The sequence below is a fragment of the Camelus dromedarius genome, chromosome 18, assembly GCF_036321535.1.
Source record: "Camelus dromedarius isolate mCamDro1 chromosome 18, mCamDro1.pat, whole genome shotgun sequence".
NCBI lineage: Eukaryota > Metazoa > Chordata > Mammalia > Artiodactyla > Camelidae > Camelus > Camelus dromedarius.
Window position 1 is genome coordinate 39,053,752 of NC_087453.1, and position 17,690 is coordinate 39,071,441.

The window sequence follows — 17,690 nt, forward strand, 5'->3', positions numbered from 1 at the left end:
GAACAGACCCTGCAGGCCACGGCTGAGGCCTCCGGTCAAAACATCCTTGTTGTGCAAAGCCTACGTTCATAGGACCATTTTCATGACTGCTGTAATTAGTTCTCATCCAAGTGTCCCGCTGAAAATGTTTCTAGATAGAAGGTGGCCTGACACAGATGAGCAGTGGGGATGTGGGATGCAGATGGCAGACAGACTGGAAGGAGAGAAGGGAAATGTTTCCTCAGGCTTCAGTTTGGAAGATTTCTGATTTTCACATGAATATTAAACTGGGTCAGGCTGAAGCGTCGTTTGCTCTAAGACGGGGTGATGTACACGTATCCCTACAACTTCTAAAAATTATGTTGAATCTAGACGTGACAGTCTAAGGGACCGACAGCTTAGAGTGACGCCTACGTTCCAGGATACCTATGATCTCGGGCTCACAAAGAGGAAAAGAATACACATATTTTTTCCTGTGTAGTTCTATGTGAAATTATTTTGACCCTTGCCGGATGGTGTAAGATAGAAATCATGTAGTCTTTCTTACATGGCAAAGACGACAATTCTTCTTGATGAGTCAGCAGACTGTTTCCGATGGCCGGGGGTCTGTGCCAGACATTAGCTGTCTAGACAAATACCACACAGCCACCCATACCTCAAGGAGGTCACAGTGTGTCGTGGAAGAGACAAATTTAAATAGGTTTTCAAAACAATGTGGTAAGAGTCACTTGGCATCATGTATACTGTATGTTCAGAGGGGCTCTTGCACTACCTGGGGCAGGGTTCTAGAAGGTAGGGAAGGTGTCAGAGAGGAAATGCTTTCTGCACTGACATCTGAAGGATTCCAGCAAATCTGTAGACCAGGAGAGTGCGTGCTGGGCACGGGATTCTCGGCAGCTTGCGTGTCTCGTGCAGAGGTCTGGTCGTGTCTAAGAGCACTTTGCACTTAGGGAAGGAAGGTCAGTGAGGCTAGAGGCTGTGGGGAACTAATGGAAGCTGAGGCTGAAAAAAAGCAACAACTAGGTGATGAGAAGGTGTAACGTTAAATCAGGGACCATGGACTTCCTCACATACGCAGCGGGGAAATCTTTGGAGTTTTAAGGAGGAGAGTGACACAGATTAGTCATTAAAAGTGAGCAAAGTGGATTGTTCACTTTAAAGAACAGCACTGGGGAGACTAGTAAGGGGTGGGAATTAATGCAGTGGGGAGTGAGGGGCGGGGACTTAGTTGGGGGACATTAAGGAATAGAACTGTAGTACTGACAGGGGATGAGGGAGGGGAAAAGTGAAGGAAAATTCCTAGATGTATGGCACGGAATACAGATGGGATAGTGATGTCATTGTTTGAAGAAGTAAACCTAGTTCTGAGCGAGTGTAAATCCAAACATACAGAGCTTGAGATTTTTATGGGCTAATCAAGTGGGAATGTCTACTTGTCAATTAGAAGTATATTTCTGGGACTGAACTGAGATGTCCATGCTGGAAAAGATTTGACTGTTAATCAGTGGACAGAGAGCAGTTGAAGCCACGGGAATAAATGCCACCCACTGACAGTTTATCAAAGAAAAGGGAAGAAGGGCACTTCTAGTTCAGAAAATATAGCAGACCGGAAAGTTGAAGACCCACTCACTGAAGACACATAAAAACGTAGGACACAATGCCGCCCATCTTTTCTTTTTTACAGGCACCTTTATTGTGGTATGATTCCTGTACAGCAAGTTACACATATTTCACATGTACTATTTGATGAATTTGATAGATGTCTACACCCAGAAAACCATCACCACAATCAAGATAGCTAACATTTCCATCACTCCCCAAGAGGGGCACTTTATGAATTCCCATATTTATCCCTTCTCATCCCCTTCTCTCCTGGTAACCATAAGTTTGTTTCCCTATGTCTGCGGGTCTGTTTCTCTTTTGTAGATAAGTTCATTTGTGGGGTTTTTTTTGTTTGTTTTTTTCTTAGATTCCACGTGTAAGTGATATTGTATGGCATTTTTCTCTTTTTCTGGCTTACTTCACTTAGAATGACTACCTCCAAGTCCATCCCTGTTGCTGAAAATTGCATTTTGTTCTTTTAATGCCTGAGTAGTATTCCAGTGTATAAATATACCACTACTTCTTTATCCAGTCACCTGTCCATGGACATTTGTGTTGTTGCCATGTCCTGGCTATTATAAATAGGGCTGCTGTGAACATTGATGTGCATGTGACTTTTCAAATTAGACTTTTCACCTGACACATGCCCAGGAGTGGGAAGGCTGGATCATAAGTTAAGTCTATTTTTAGTTTTTTAGGAACCTCCACACTTCTCTAGTGACAATGCAGCCCGCTTTATTAAAGCAGACCCATGTTCAGAAAGTAACGGGTATTTCTAGGGGCCAGACATGAAATGCAATGAGTGTGGCCTGTTCAAGAATCAGAGGGCAGTCTGGCAGGGCTGGAGGAGAGTGACCAGGGGAGTGTGGCACAGGCAGAATTCAGACCATGTGGGGACCTGCCAGGCTGGGATAAGGAGCCTGGACTTCCAGTCCCTCAGTAACCATGGGGCACTGGTTCCAGGACTCCCCCCAGATGACAACGTCCACGGATGCTGATGTCTCTTGTATAAAGTGGCAGAGGACTTGCATGGAACTTACGTGCATCCTCCCGTATCCTTCAAATCACCTCTAGATTACTCACGGTATATGATGCAAAGTGAATGCTATGTAAGTAGTTGCTGGTGTGTGGCAAATTCAAGTGTTGCTTTGTGGAACTTCCTGCTTTTTCCCAAATACTTTCAATCCACAGTTGGTTGAATCTGCTGGGTAGGGAGCCCCTAGGTATGGACAGCGGACTGTATTCTCAGTTGAATCTAAAACAGACTACACAAAGAAAAGCAAACCAAGCCCAAATCAGATGTTTTAATTAGCAGAATTTAGAGCACTGGTTCAGTGACATGAGGCTAAGAGCTGGCTGTTAAAGCTAACAGCGTTCATCTAGAGGAACACATTCTGGAGCAATCATTCCCCTCAGGTCTGAGATTCTCAGTTTCTTCATTTGCTTCCTTAAGCTGAACTGCATCGTTACCCAGAAGCTCCTGATTTTCAGCACACTGCTGTAATTTTTTCTTCAGGTGACTCATTTCATGTTTTTCTTCTAAAAGTTTTATTTTATGTAATTTTTCACCTATAAGATAAAGTAACTCAATAACCCAAAATTTTCAAAACATAGAAATAACTAAATTAAAATATTTCACATAAAAACCAATGCCTATCTAATGAAAGCATTATGAAAAAATAAGAGGCAAAAAACCCAAAACAAAACAATGGAAGTAGCAAGGTTGTGTCCAGTCTAGTGTGCTACTAAAAGAAGGCTGTGTTCACAGTCCCAATTCTCAAAGTATGTATGATTTTATTTAACACAAATAACACATGATAGGAGCAATGATTCTTATTCTATTTTACAGACAAGGAAAGTACATTTCTTACAAACAGGTTAGTGGATTTTATTTGTACGTATCTTACACGGAAGATCATAAAATCACAGAGAAAAGATACTTCCTTTGGCAAACAAGGGCTCCACCGATCGATCTTTCCGGCCCTGTGCCCTGTCCACCTGTGGCCCAGGGCAGGTGCGCTCAGTGACACGCCCATGAGACACAGCTGCGCGGCCTCCCTCCTCCCCTCCCGAGGCCCTCCACCTGCCAGGACCCAGCTCAAATGCTTCTTCTCCCTGAGACCCTTACTAGCACCCTCCTGTTTATTTCTAATTTTTTAATATTAAACTTTTCTGCATTCTTATCTAACTCCTCCTTTGTTTTCCCCAGTGGGGAATGCCATATTCACCTTCGTGTCTTCTACAAACACAGCACGGCGTTGTCTGTTCATTTGTCAAACACTTGAGAGCTTACGTTTCAGGCCCAGGCATAAAAAGGGAGACCAGGCCCTGGAAGGTCGGCATCTGGCTGGGAGGACTGCAAACAACTGTGCACACAGTGCCACGAATTCAAAATAATCTTTGAGTTTCTTCAATCTTGCAATTATTGCTACAGAAACCAATCAAACGCAAATACCTCTTAAGAACTCATTTTTAAAAGTTTCTAAAATTACAATATACTTCTAGGAATAGCATTTTGCTTTTATCATCCAATTGCTATTGCTTACACTCAAGTTCAGAACAGTTATGAGCATAAAGTAACCATCCCAGCTTGGCGTGCTCCCTGTGGTGCACGCACCTGCTCTCTGGCTTGGTCTCTGTCTTCATTTTTCCCAAGTCTGCTTCAAGAGCTTGCTTGTCTTGCTTCAGTCTTTTGAGGTCTTTCAATAAACCTGTTTTCTCTTTCTTGATATTCCTAGAAATACAAAAGCCAATTATTCCTAACCACGACAGATTGTGGTACAGGCTCCCTTTCACCCAACCCATCCTAAGATATGCTGCTGATTATCTTTCCTAAATTTCAGCTCTGATCTTACCCCGCCCCCTCCAAAGGATGACGGGCTTCCCAGAGCTTCCCAGAGCCTGCCGGATCCAGCTCTGAGCATGTACCCAACACAGCCACAGGGACCTCCCGGCCGCCGCTCTCACTGCTCCTGGATGACGACGACCCCCTAACTAGCCCGCCTCTCCCCTCCCAGCACCTGCGGTCTGTCCTCCACACAGGAAGAGGTGAATTATTTTGAAGAGTCCATTAATATCACTCTTCCACCTGAAACACTCTGGTGGCTCCCCTCTCTCTTAGGGTAAAACCTTCAGTGTCGCACAACCCAGTGTTGCCCACTCCTCTGACGCATGTTCCACAAATCTTCCCCCTCCTGCTCCACTCCGGCCGCAAAGACCCCCTGGCTGTCCTGGGAACACGCCCAGCACACTCCTACCCCAGAGTGCTTGCACTGACTGTTTCCCCTGCCTGCAGCTCTGCCCCCCAGAGCCGGGTGTCTCGCTCCCACACTGGCTCAGGACTTCTGCTCAGGCGCGGCCCCAGGAAGGCCTTCCCCGATCCCTCTTTCTAAAATGGCAACCAGGTGTGCTGCTTTATTTTCTTCCCTAAACACTCATCGGCACCTGACACAGTATATATTTACTAGAAAGCAGAACTTGACTTTGCTCACCCTTGTGTGACAAATGCAGAAAAAAAAAAATGCTTGGCCCAACATTCCACACAATTCTCAATACCCTCATTCCTCTGCTTCACAGAGTCACACTTATCCTTCAAGACTGAGTTCAAGTGCGGCTCTTCCTGATAACCCTTCCCCACATCCCCATGAACTTCCCATGTCCCTCCAGCACAGCGCTCAGGGATTTGTTTCCCATGACCCTGACCTGTGTGCAGGTCTTTTCTCTTTAACAAGCTGTAAGCTCTGTGGGGACCAACACTGACATCACCACCTGAATACCTGATGGCACTAAGCGGAGGGCAGGTGCTCAGTAAATGAACATGGGACTCAACTCAGAACTGCTGAAGGAATTCTTGGATTCATGGCAGGACACTTGGTACAGTTCAGTTTCAAAATAAAAACTGTAAGAAGTTTTGTATCACACTACCTTAAAACCCAGACATACCAAGAAAATAAATCCATCCATAAAGCCCTGTATTATCATGGGTTTTGGCTGCATCATGTCATTGTATCTTCTGTGTGACCTTCTGTGGATGTCATTTCAGGAGAGTTACTGAGGTTCTTAAAGATTTTACTGTGGATACACACTCAAGGGCCTCTGGCCGCCTCTCTGACCTTATCGTCCACCACTCTGGTCCTTATTCCCTTCAATAGAAAATATTCAGTTCTTAAAAATTAAAAACTAATGCACAGTGGAACTCTGTGTCACTGAAGATAAAAAGTTTATTTTCTCTAAAGAGTAAAATACTAAATGAGGTGTATACTTTAAGGGAAATGTTTACGTGGAATCTAAAAGAACAGAAACCCTAAGAGTATTGGTTTATTAGGAATATAAAAATACTTCCTGCCAATTCTCAGAGAAAAAAACAAATCAATGTCCCAGAAAGACTTGTTGCATTTTCCTGTGGGGTCTGTGCCCCCTGTCATGTCATTCTAGACTCCCTTCTGAGAAACACATTGCCAGTCATACACCCGGAAACTAATCAACCAACCAAATACAGTCTACTACCTGAACCTTAGAGTCAATTCTTCTGTTCTCCAGAGACATTATAAAAGGAGTTTAGGACTCCATATATGATCATCTAACCCCAATGTACTAAAGAAATCATTTATTTCATTGTGAAAATTATTTAGAGCTCCAGTTTTGGACCCTGGAATAGATCTTCTCTTTAAAAAACCAGGCAATATAAGATTTGAAATTTGAAACACTTTACTGAAGCATTTGGAGAGAAAGCAGATGAAAATCTTCATGCATCAGAACTGGGCAGATCATTAGCCTTGGCCTGGGGAAAGGAGATTTCCCCTCTCCTAATTTATACAAAACAGCCCTCACTTGCCAACCTGTGTACTTTCTAGCTTTGTCTATACAATGTTTGTCTTTTTGTTTTGCATGAAAGATCAGTGTGAGCTACCAGCAGCACTGCCTCTTATGCCCTAAGTTATCTTACAAAAAAATGGAAGAAGCATGTGAATATGTGTAACATACATGACATTCACAGCCAAAGAAGTTTCTTCTGACAGCAGTCCTATTTGAATGTCTAAAAATGATCAGTCACTTCCTAAAAGAAGACAGGACCCTAGCTTCCCATGGTTGTTGGTCCAGTTCCTTCACTTAACATGTTAAAGTTGGGTGTAGTAACATCCAGAGCCCTTACACTGTGGAACATGATTCCTAAGTAGGTTCTGGTGCTCCACCAGCCCGCCACAGTGAGTGCTGGTTCTCACCACTCACAGGCTCCCCTTCTCTGGAGAAACACCCTTGACAAATGGCAGCCCCTGGCCCTGGCCCAGATGATACCCCAACCCACTTCCTGGGGTGCACTTCAGCCAGGGACTGACTGGCTGAGGGGTGCAAATGGCTTTCCCCCACTTGCCTTAGTTGGGGACCAACTCTGGGGTGCATTCTGTTCTCCTGAGTTTCCTGGTGAGAGAAGAATGACACCAGGCTCTGGCTGGGACCATGGTCTCACTCGCCCTCCCTCCCCCTGCCCACCCCCACCTTGTTTCTCTCACTCCCCTTCTCCTGAGAGTTACCCCCCAGGAAACCACCTCCACAAGGACCCCCAGCTCAGGCTCTACTTGTTCAGAACCTGACCTAAGACTGTAAATGATACTGTATATTTATTTTACTATTATTACTAACAGTATCATTATTGAGATGCATTACATAAGTGTCCCAGGCTTAATGATTGATCAAGAGAGCTGTTCAACTTCCTAAAACTGATGTCAAGTTCAAATATGAATATGCTGAAAATACTGAAGTGTGTACTAATCATCTAACGCCAAAAGAAAATCCATTGAAAACTAAAAATATGAAAGTTACAAAACTGAAAATCAGTGTATAATTTTTTAAATTTCTAGGTATAACTAAACCTATTATTAATATAACAATAGAATGCTTAGAAAGAATCTATTTGATTTGAAGAATTTAAAAAGGACTTACTTTAAGGAAACTAATTTGCTGAATAAGCTCTGGTTTTCCGTGAACATTCACTCCTCATTTTTGTTTTGTTCTTGGAGATCTTTCACTTGATTATACAATTTTTCATTTTCCTTTTTATAAATAGAAAGTTACATTTTAGTTAAGTTACATTGTAGTTAAGTCAGCAGGACCTATATAACATTAGCATATGTGCTCATGAAAGATACATCCTTTATTTTTAGTCTTTAAATATCTTCAGTTTTTGAGAAAGCTTTAAAATTTTTCAAACTGTTTCAATTTTCTCGAAGACAATTTGCTAGCTGAAAACAATTCTTTCCAAAATGCTCAAAACACTTAGTAAACAAAAAAGTTGCAGAACTTCCCAAAGCCAACGAACCTGTCAGTATATTGTACCGCGTTTCACAGGGTAAGTGGGTGAGTGACTGCAGGAAAAACCACGTCCTGATTTTGCATACCAGGGATGGAAAGGCCAGGGGGGCTCTCTGTGTGATAGAAAAGAAAAAACCCGACTCCATATTAGATCTGTTCCTTTGGCTTTAAACCTGTGCTCTGTTTTCTAGGCTCAGTCTTGCCAACTCTGCACCTTTTGTGAAATAATGTTGACAATAGCCTGAAATGTACAGGAAAGCCTATTCTCAAGGCTCTGACTTTTAAGGATATTAATACATATCCATTCATATAAAGATAACAAGTTCCAGAATATAAAATAACATTTATTTTGCTGGAGGTTTACAGGGGCACCATGATCTGACCTACATGCACAGCTGCAAGAACACAGGATTCCAAGAACAAAGAATTCTTACCCCAAAAAGTTTGCAACAACCAAGCAAGTAGGAAAAGAGCCTGAATTCTGACTTGGGGAAGATGGTTCTCCAGGACCTTAGTCTGTTATCTTCTTGGTCTGCTGGCTTTCTGAATGGCTTTCTAAATGGCTTTCTAAATAAAGTAGCTACTCTTTGCCCCAAGAAACTGTCTCCTAATTTACTGGCCTGTTATGCAGAGAGCAGAGTGAGTTTGGACTTGGTGACATTTGCATCTTCTTTTTTTCTGTTTTTGGCCCATCTTTCTGTGGTGAGGAAACTGGATGGAGCCACAGTGGGTATCCAGGCTTGTTTCTGGAATTCCCTGTAAGCAAGGAGGTAGAGACTAGGTGTTTCTGGAAGATCAGGATGAGGCAAAGCAAAGCCTAGACCCAGCTCAACACTTGGCTTGAGCTAAAGAGGGATTCAAATAGTGAGATCAGTGACAATCTGTGCTTAGATGCTCTGGCTTATTAACCTCTTTAAAATTAAGAATCTGATGAAAACCAAGGACCTTTGAAAATCTAATGAAACTCTGAACTGTCTCACCACGCCTGGCCTAATCCCTGGCAGATAGTCTGTGCTTAATTATCTGCAGAATTCTTGAAACCCAGAAAACTATGTACATAAGTTAACATACAAGTCTTGCATTCTGTGTGTGTGTGAGGGGGGGGGCTGGCATACTTACGGGTCTGTTCCTTAAAGCGCACGCTCCGTGCAGCAAATGCAGAATGGCAGGCAGAGGGTTTGGATGGCTTTCACTAACTCTAGGGCTGCGTGTCCTGCAAAATCAGTGCCATCTCATTTGCAGTAAATGCTGTCATCTCTGATGCTGTAACACCTACTCTGGATGTCCCTGAAGTGAAAAAGCTTCTTATTGGCATGCTCAAGGCTTAGGCTACTACTGTCAAAGGAGAAAATGGTAGTGAGATGGAAAGGGGAGGGAATTAAAAAAGAGGGGGGAGTGGTGGGGAGGAAATGAAGGTGAGGTCTCTTGCTGGAGATCACCAAACCTGTCTTGCCTGCCTGTCAGGTCAGCGTCAACAAGATGTCATCACACAGAACAAATGTCTGACTTCTACAGGACACATACATGTTTTCTCCCACTTTTAAGTCAAATTGTTTTCAAACTCAGGGCACTGCTAATTGATTTCAGATTCATATTTCCGAATATAATATCAAAGCTAGCCAATATTAAGAACTGAAAAACATTACAGAAAATGAAAGAAAAATAGGATAGTTTCTAAGGAAACATGGCTATAAAATTAGTAACAGGCAACACACATTAACTGGTTACTGTGTGGAGGGCACTCAGGTTGGTCTGCACTGTCTTTTTTTTTATGATTTAAATATATATACTTCCTAATGTGGCTTTAATGTCACACAAGTGGCTTTTAAGTGTAAAGCAAGAGAAAACAGGGGTAGCCAAGAAAAGCCCGCCCAGGCCTCTGTTCTCCGAGCCTGTGGAAGGCCCAGCCAGGCCAGCTGATCCCTGACCAGTGGGTATAGCAGCAGCTGTGAAAAAAGCCCCATGACCCTCAGGGAGATCCAGGTCGTAGGCTCTGCACCCTCAGAAACCTGGTTTCCCACGGGGGAGTGGGCCCCTCTGGGCCCCTGGCTCACTACACCAGTGAAAACCCCCTTAATCTGCATTCTTTCAACTCTGACTAGGGAAGGGCGGCTCCCTTGGCAGGCAGGCCAGGGGCAGAATCAGCCCGCCTTTGCTGCAGGGCTCTGAGAGACAGGCACTGTCTTATCTTAATTTCACAACCATTCTTATGAGACAGTAACTGTCAGTCTCATTCCCATTTCAAGGAGGGGAAAACTGGCTCAGAGGGGGGATGTGATTTGACTAAGGCTGCACAGCAGGTAGTGAAGCAAAGTCTAAAGCCAGATTTTTTGAATCCAGAACCCACCCTCTTAACCACTTTAATTCTGCCCATGACAAAAGTGCAGACCAGTCAACTGATGACTTCCTCATACTGCCAGAATTCCCATGACCTGTTAAATGAACACAAGTATTTTTAAATGCCTTATTTTTAAAACCAAAGGATCTCATAGCAAACTCATTATGTGCTGAAGAACCATACGTGACATCCCTGGACAAGTGTCTCTTCCTATTTCTTTTTGGATTTACTTCAATTTTTCTTCAGTGACAGGAGCCAATGTTTCCTCAAAATGCAACCACCTTTGATTTTTGTTTGATTCTTCAAAGCTTCTTCATTGAGAAAATGCAGAAACTGTTTCATTAGGAAAAGGAAATGATGAAGTGAGCAAGAATAAAAGAAAACACAAGGTGCAGAGACCTAAACCGGTCTTACAACAGAGACAGGAAGGGGGCAGGGCACAGCCATTCAAGGAAGGCCACAGCAATTAACATCAAAATGGTGAAAGATTCAACCCCCAGTAGGCCTTGAGGCTCAGGATGATGAGATTTAAATTCTAGTAGACCTTGAGCTTCTTTATATGGCCATTGTAATAGTAACAAGGTGAATGACATGCCCACAGGCACCATGGCAGTCCCAAGGCTAGCCACAAAAGGTCAAAGGGTGGAAAATGGCCAACTTCCTAGGAATCCCAGCCCCTTCCCCTTAGACTGGTCCTTCCACTTATTAGCATATAAAGCCACAAAACCCATAAAATCCAGCAACACAGTGCCTCACAGCCACTCTCTCTCTCCCGCTTCTGAGACAACCCACATTCTGTCTATGGAATGTGTACCTACTATTAATCTGAGCACCAAACCCCCACACCTTGTGGTCTTTCTCTTGCCTTTCAGTGTATTTCTCTGAATAAATCTACCTTCACTCAACTGTGGCTTGCTCTTGATTTATTTCCTGCATGAAGCCAAGGACCCACTCCTGGCCTGGTTGGGTACATCCCAGGGGATCAACTGAAGCCTGGGACACAGCTCTGCTCATGCCCCACATCTATTTTCCTTCATCACAACCACACTGGAATTAGCTTAACACCAGTGACAGTTAATTCATTACAGGATGTTTTGTGCTGATGGTTCTGACAATGAAATTAACTCAGAAATGCTACACAGTGTCATTCTCTGAACTTAGCCCTTCTATACCAATCTTTCTGAAACTCTGTCTTCCTTGAAGGTCAACGTGAACTAAGGGATTTATTTTCAAAAAGACTGCTAACAAGAGAATGATCAAAATGAGCCAATTTAAATTCTGATTTTTCCCCCAGGGGTTTGATTGAGGCTCTTCAGTTAGGAGGCACTCTGGGGAACCAAGTTCATGTTTGCTGTGACAAATGCATCAAGCCAAAGAGCCACAGGGACAGTGAGATTTAGCGGGGTGCACAAGTTCATTTTTCATAAATAAAAGGAAAAACAGGACAATGTGTCTAGTACATTGGCTCAAAGAACATAATTGTCTTGACTCAGTTTGAAGACTTCCTTTTCCTGCTGTCTTTGTAGTTCCTCCGTCTCATCTTCCAGCTCCTTTTTCTGAGAATGTGACTTTAATCCGCTCCCCAAGGGCCTATGCCCCTCTGCTTTTTCCTTCTGCTTCCTGAACTCTTTCAAACATAGTCAGTTCTGCTTCCTTGTTCCCACCACCGTATCCTGAAGAATCCTTTAAGGAAAAGCATTACTTCAGTAAGTAGCATTATATATTAGATTTGAACCCAGGGGGTTAGGGAAGAAAACCACAAAGAATGAAAATGACATGGTTAATAATGTTCTACTACACAAGAAAAATCAATAAATGTTCAATAAAAGTGAGAGTGCAGTATCACTCAGTGCAAAAGAAATTTCACATATTTCATTATTTATAATTTAATTTCAACATATAATTATAGACCATACAACCATCATGAATATTACTGTGAAATTCAACTCGTACATTTGGAACCTGAACACAGGCATCAGTTTCTGTGGGGTCCTCAGACTTCTTGGGTAGCCATGCAGATTTCCCTGTGGGAAGATGGAGCTGCAGGCTTGGTGAGTCCTGCTCCAGATATTCCTAAATGTTATAAACAATGGATAAAAGCACCACAAATACAAACTGCATTGAATGTGTATTTGGCAATTATACAACAAGAAGCACTAATACTACAGGAGCACTAAGACAAGTAAGGATCTCACAACAGGCTGGTGCATAGCAAACGCCCTCACACAGCCGTCCCCCTGCATGCAGGACCCCGCACACAGGACCCCTGCCCTGAACTGGCATCTACTCCATCTGCCGCGGAGGCTGACTGACACAAGGCTCATGTCCAATGACACATGGAGCTAAATAAATGTGAGGAGAATGTGGATCGGGATAATTTCAAGTTCTATTACTTTAAATAAATTATTCTTTTAAATGTTCACAGCAATAACTAAAAGTATCTAAAAGAGGAATCAAAGAGCAGCTGATAACTTTATGAAGCATTTTAGTTCAGATTAAGTGGGCTTTAAAGCACATTTTTCTATATAAAGCATATCAAGGTATAGAATCACTGGAATAATATAAATTGCATTGAAACTATAACTACTAGTTTAAGTTTGATTAAAAAAAATGATAATCCTGCTCTAATACTGTGGCATCATACATTACATTAGGAAAAATGTTATACATGTATATTTTGGTCAATTTTTTGGCTTTTAAGATACCTCATATATCCCCAAACAGCAGAAATAGTTCTAAGGCCAATAATCTTTCAGTCAATAATACAAAAACAAAGTTTCAGGGAACTCCCTAGAAGAGATCCGGAGGCCCGTACTCAAACCCTGCAGGTCCTGAACTGACCACCAGCAAACGTTTCCCTGACTGCCTTCGAAGTAAGTGAAGAATTAAAATTTTATATTTTTAATATAATTTCTTTAGGATGTTAACTTTTTAAATGCAAAGTTTACTTTTATCATTAAAAGTGAAATAAATGAGTCTTAAACTTTTGGAAACTACAGAAAAGTCAAAAGAAGAAACAAGTCCCCAAAAGTACCTCACCCCAAGATTTCCTTTGAACCTTTTCCAGGTTTTCCTTATAGAGTAGTAATCATATTTAATTGGGCAGTTTGATGTAGAAGGTTTTCTGTAGAAACCTCTTAAAGCATTCATAAAGGATCTGTTTGAGTCATTGAAAAATCAGGCCATTAATTCCTCCAAGTCACTGGAGGCCCATTAACGTGGCCTGTGAAGGGGTCAGACCTGCCAGCACTGTGATTCTCCCCAGGATGGGGTACCTGGGAGTGTGGCAGTTGGTTCTTGCTCCAGCTGCAGCCAGCCAGTGTTTTTACACCACAATTCTCCCTTCCTGAGTTCTTCATTTTGACCTAAGTTGTTATTTTCAGTAATAGTACATGGACAGTATCTTTTCCTTTTATACAGGAAAGAAAAGTTGCTTAGATATAAAATTCAAACATGAAAACACTGCAGAACTTGGGACTTCTGAGCCCTTCTTAAAAAAAAAACAATGGATTCAAAAATTCAGTCAAATTATAAGGCAATCAAAATAATTCCAGAATGGTGGAGCAATGGCTAATGGACTGGTGAAAAGCATTCTGGCTCTGTAACAACCAGAACCAAGATCCATTTTCAAATGCTTAAGGGAATTATAGCTGCTGGAGAGAATATAATAAATATATTGATTATAAATAATATAGTCATATATAAATATATATAATATGGTATGTAACACATGTATTATATATAGTATATAATAAAAATTTATAAAAAATACACTTATTAAAAATAAAACCAACAAAAATGGTAGGAGTCACGCGAGTAGGGGATACAAGAGGTTTACTACGTATTTAATAGAAAGGAAAACTGATAGTGTATACAATTAGAAAATGCAGTTTAAAATAATGCAGCTTTGGCAGTCTTTCAGGGGTTTTCATAATCCATGTTCTTGAAGGGACCTTTTGGGATGTAACATTTCTCAGGATGAAGTTTCTTTTCCTTCTTAGAGATTTAAGTAAAATGAAATCTAATGTTTAATTTAAAAGAACTGACAAAGTGTGATCTGTTCTTATAAAATGCTTCATCCATTTTTATTTGTCTACGTGTCTGCCCTTCTCCTTCCTTCCAGCTCTCATCCCCACTTCCTTCCATCTGCAGAAGGACACACACATAAGAGGCATGGAATGAGGCTCACCCACTGTGACACCAGCTGTTTCTGGCTAGATTATTGCTTCCTTTTTACTTTTCTGTATTTTTGAATTTAAATAATGAGCAACTATTCCTTTTGTGACAATAAACATACTAATCTAAAAATAAAAACACAAGTGTCGAGAGTCAAAGAAAATTAATTTAGAATAAAAAGCAAAATCACCACATGGTAGACACTGCTAGCTGACAACCTCCTCTTCCTCCCCAATAAAATTTTGCCCCAGACAGCAATGTGCCAGTTAAAAACACCCCTCTTCCTGGACTCCATGCACCTGGAGTGGAGCAGGGGGCAGGGGCACAGGATCAAAGTTCTGACCAGTAAGATGAAAGCAAAAATTTCCAACACGGGGCTTCCAGGACAGTGACTACTTCTCTGATTAAGCTGCTGAGTTAACGGGTGCGCACCTTTTACCTTTCACCTCTCCTCCTCCTGACAGTGCTGGAGGTTGTGCAGCCATCTTGTGACAAGGAAGACTAAAGCCACAGACTAGGGGTTTTGCAGCAGGAAAGAAGGGGGGGATCTGGTTCCTGGAACAGGTGCACCAGCTCTGAATTAATTGGCCCAAGCTTCCTGGTTACATGAAAAAGAGAAGTCTTCGAACTGCGTCAGCCCCAGTCACAAGGGGCTGCTCCCTCGGAACCAGTGCTGACACCAAGCACAGTCTCTAGAATTTCTGTACACGTGCCTCCAGTTCAGAGGCTGCTTCTCCGACACCCAGCCTGTCACAAGTAACAACCACCCCAAGGAATTCCAGTTCTTTGGAATAAAGCTAAAATCACTCTGGGCAATTTTCCAACAAAAAGACAGAGATTGTTTAAAAAAAAAATCCTACTTAACAGAGACTCTAATGAGAAAAAGTAGATCAGTACAAAAACAAAACCATAGCATACACACACACACCCCTCCTGCCTGCCTGGTCCCAGCTCACATGCACGATCACCAACCTGGAGCAGACTTCTTGCTGCTGGGAGCCCAGCCCTCCAGGAGAGCTCCCCACACCTGCTCCCCTCCAGCACCCTGGCCCCATCCTCGCTACCGCCTCATCACAGCACCTTTTACTTCTCAGAGGAAGTGGAGGCAACCAGAGGAAATCACCCCCATCTTTCACCATTTCTGCCCCTACCAGTACCCACACCCACCTCTCCCCTCCTCCTTTCTGCTTTTCCACAGGTGAACTGTCCATGTTCCCACCTGAAGCCAACCCTCCCACTGTGCCCTGGACCCCATTACAGCCCCTCCACTCGAGGACTCTGCTCTACGACTCCCCTCATCATGCACTTCTTCCTGGCTACCGCATCTTTCCAAAAAGTGCAAACATTCTATTGTTCATTCGCACCACGATTTCTCTCATTAAATTCAAAACAAGGCAAAACAAAAGGTTTCCCCTGACTCCACCCTCCTGCCAGATACTGCCCCTCCACCTTTTACACCCTTTTCTCCAGGGGGGTCTATACCTTGAAGTAGCCAATTCCACTTCTCCTTTTCCCAGTCTACCTTTCCCAGCCACCTGCCCACGGAAACTGCTTGCCCAGTGCCTACGGCCTCCTTCCTGCTAAACTCCAAGGTCAGCTGTCAGTCCTCATTCTCTCTCTGTCTTAGCAGCAGTGGCCACAGCAGATCAACTCTTCTCTGTATACTCTCCTCACATGGCTTCAGGAGTGCACATGCTCAGGTTGCCTCAACCTTGCTCTGTCCTTGCAGGTTAGCCCTCTCCCTCCTGAACTCTTTAGGTCTGCACGCCCCAGGCTCAGGCCTTGGTTTGCCTTTTCTCTCCAGATATGCTCCCTTGATAACCTTTGTCAAGTCTAGAATATTATGTGTAATGAAGTAAGTCAGATGGAGAAAGACAAAAACTATATATCACTTACATGGGGAATCTCAAAAATAATACAAATGAACATATATGAAAACAGAAAGACTCACAGACAGAAAAGAAACTTGTGGTTAACAAGGGGAGGTGGAGGAAAGGAGAAATCAAGGGTGTGTGATTAACGGACACAAACTACTATACATAAAATAGTTCAGCGACAAGGATTTATTGTACAGCACAGGGAACTCTACCCAATGACTTGTAATAACCTGTAATAGAATATAATCTGCAAAAAAACTGATTCACTTTGCTGTACTCCTGAAACTAACACAATACTGTAAATCCATTATACTTCAATTAAAAAAAACCCCATGGCTTCAAAAATATTCATTTTTAACAAAACTTGATACCTACAGTCCACATCTCCCTCTCAACTTCAGACTCCTCCATCTAACTGCCTCCTTGCCATCTCCACTTGCACACAGAACAGGCATCTCAAAATTAGCATCTCAGCAGCTCAACTCCTGGTCCTCTCTCCACCCTCAAGCCCACTCTGCCTCCCCCTCCATCCCAGCTGGAGGGGAACTGCATTCTTCCAGCTGCTCAAGCCACAAACCCTGCCATCATCCATGATGCCTCTCTCACAACCCCAAATTTTTTAGACTTTCGGCTCTATCTCCTAAATACATCCCCATCCAACTGCTTCTCATTACCACCACTGCCACCACCCTGGATTGAGCCCCATCACTCCCAGGCTGGATTCCTCAAATCCCCTTCTAACTGATCTCTGTGCTTTTTCCTGTGCCCCTATGGTGTGGGTCTATATTTGAATGCATTCAGTCAACGGCATCAGCCCGAGGAATCTGTCTAAAGGATGCATCAGGTGAAGTCACTCCCATGCTCACAACTTCCCAGGCGCTCACCTTTCCACACTGAATGAAAGCCCAAGGCTGCTTAGTGCCCTAGAAAAGCCGACCCTGCCTGTCCCTGTGATGCCCGATCTCACCTCCCCCTCCCCTCTCTGCCCACTCTGCCCCAGCCATATGGGTTTCTATGTTGACCCCCCCAAATGCCAGGCATTCCTCCTTCTTTGGGACTTTTGCACTGTTTCATTTTCTGGAATATGCTTCCCCACACACCCACACAGCCAATTCCAATTCCTCCTACAAGTCTTTGTTCAAAGATGTCGCTCACCAAGGCCAACTCTATCTTCCTTTCCTCCCGCCAAAATGGATGACTCCACCAGGAAATAACTCAGAGAGTCACTGGGATGTACAAACACACACAAGTGATTAATAAAACATCCAGACTCCCCAACACTAGACCAAACTCATATTCAGATATTTCTCTCTGTATCCACCTTCATTTGTACATTGCCTTTTGCATTCTGCATTTATAGCTCTTTTCTGGCAAACATTTTGGATATTACAAAGCCAACCAGCTGAGGA

General features: G+C 43.0%; 1 pseudogene; it reads right to left on the reverse strand.

Moving 5' to 3' along the window:
* Positions 1 to 3,160: 3,160 nt before the first annotated feature.
* LOC105088264 (centrosomal protein of 162 kDa-like) overlaps positions 3,161 to 17,690 on the reverse strand; it is a 76,351-nt pseudogene continuing 61,821 nt past the window's right edge.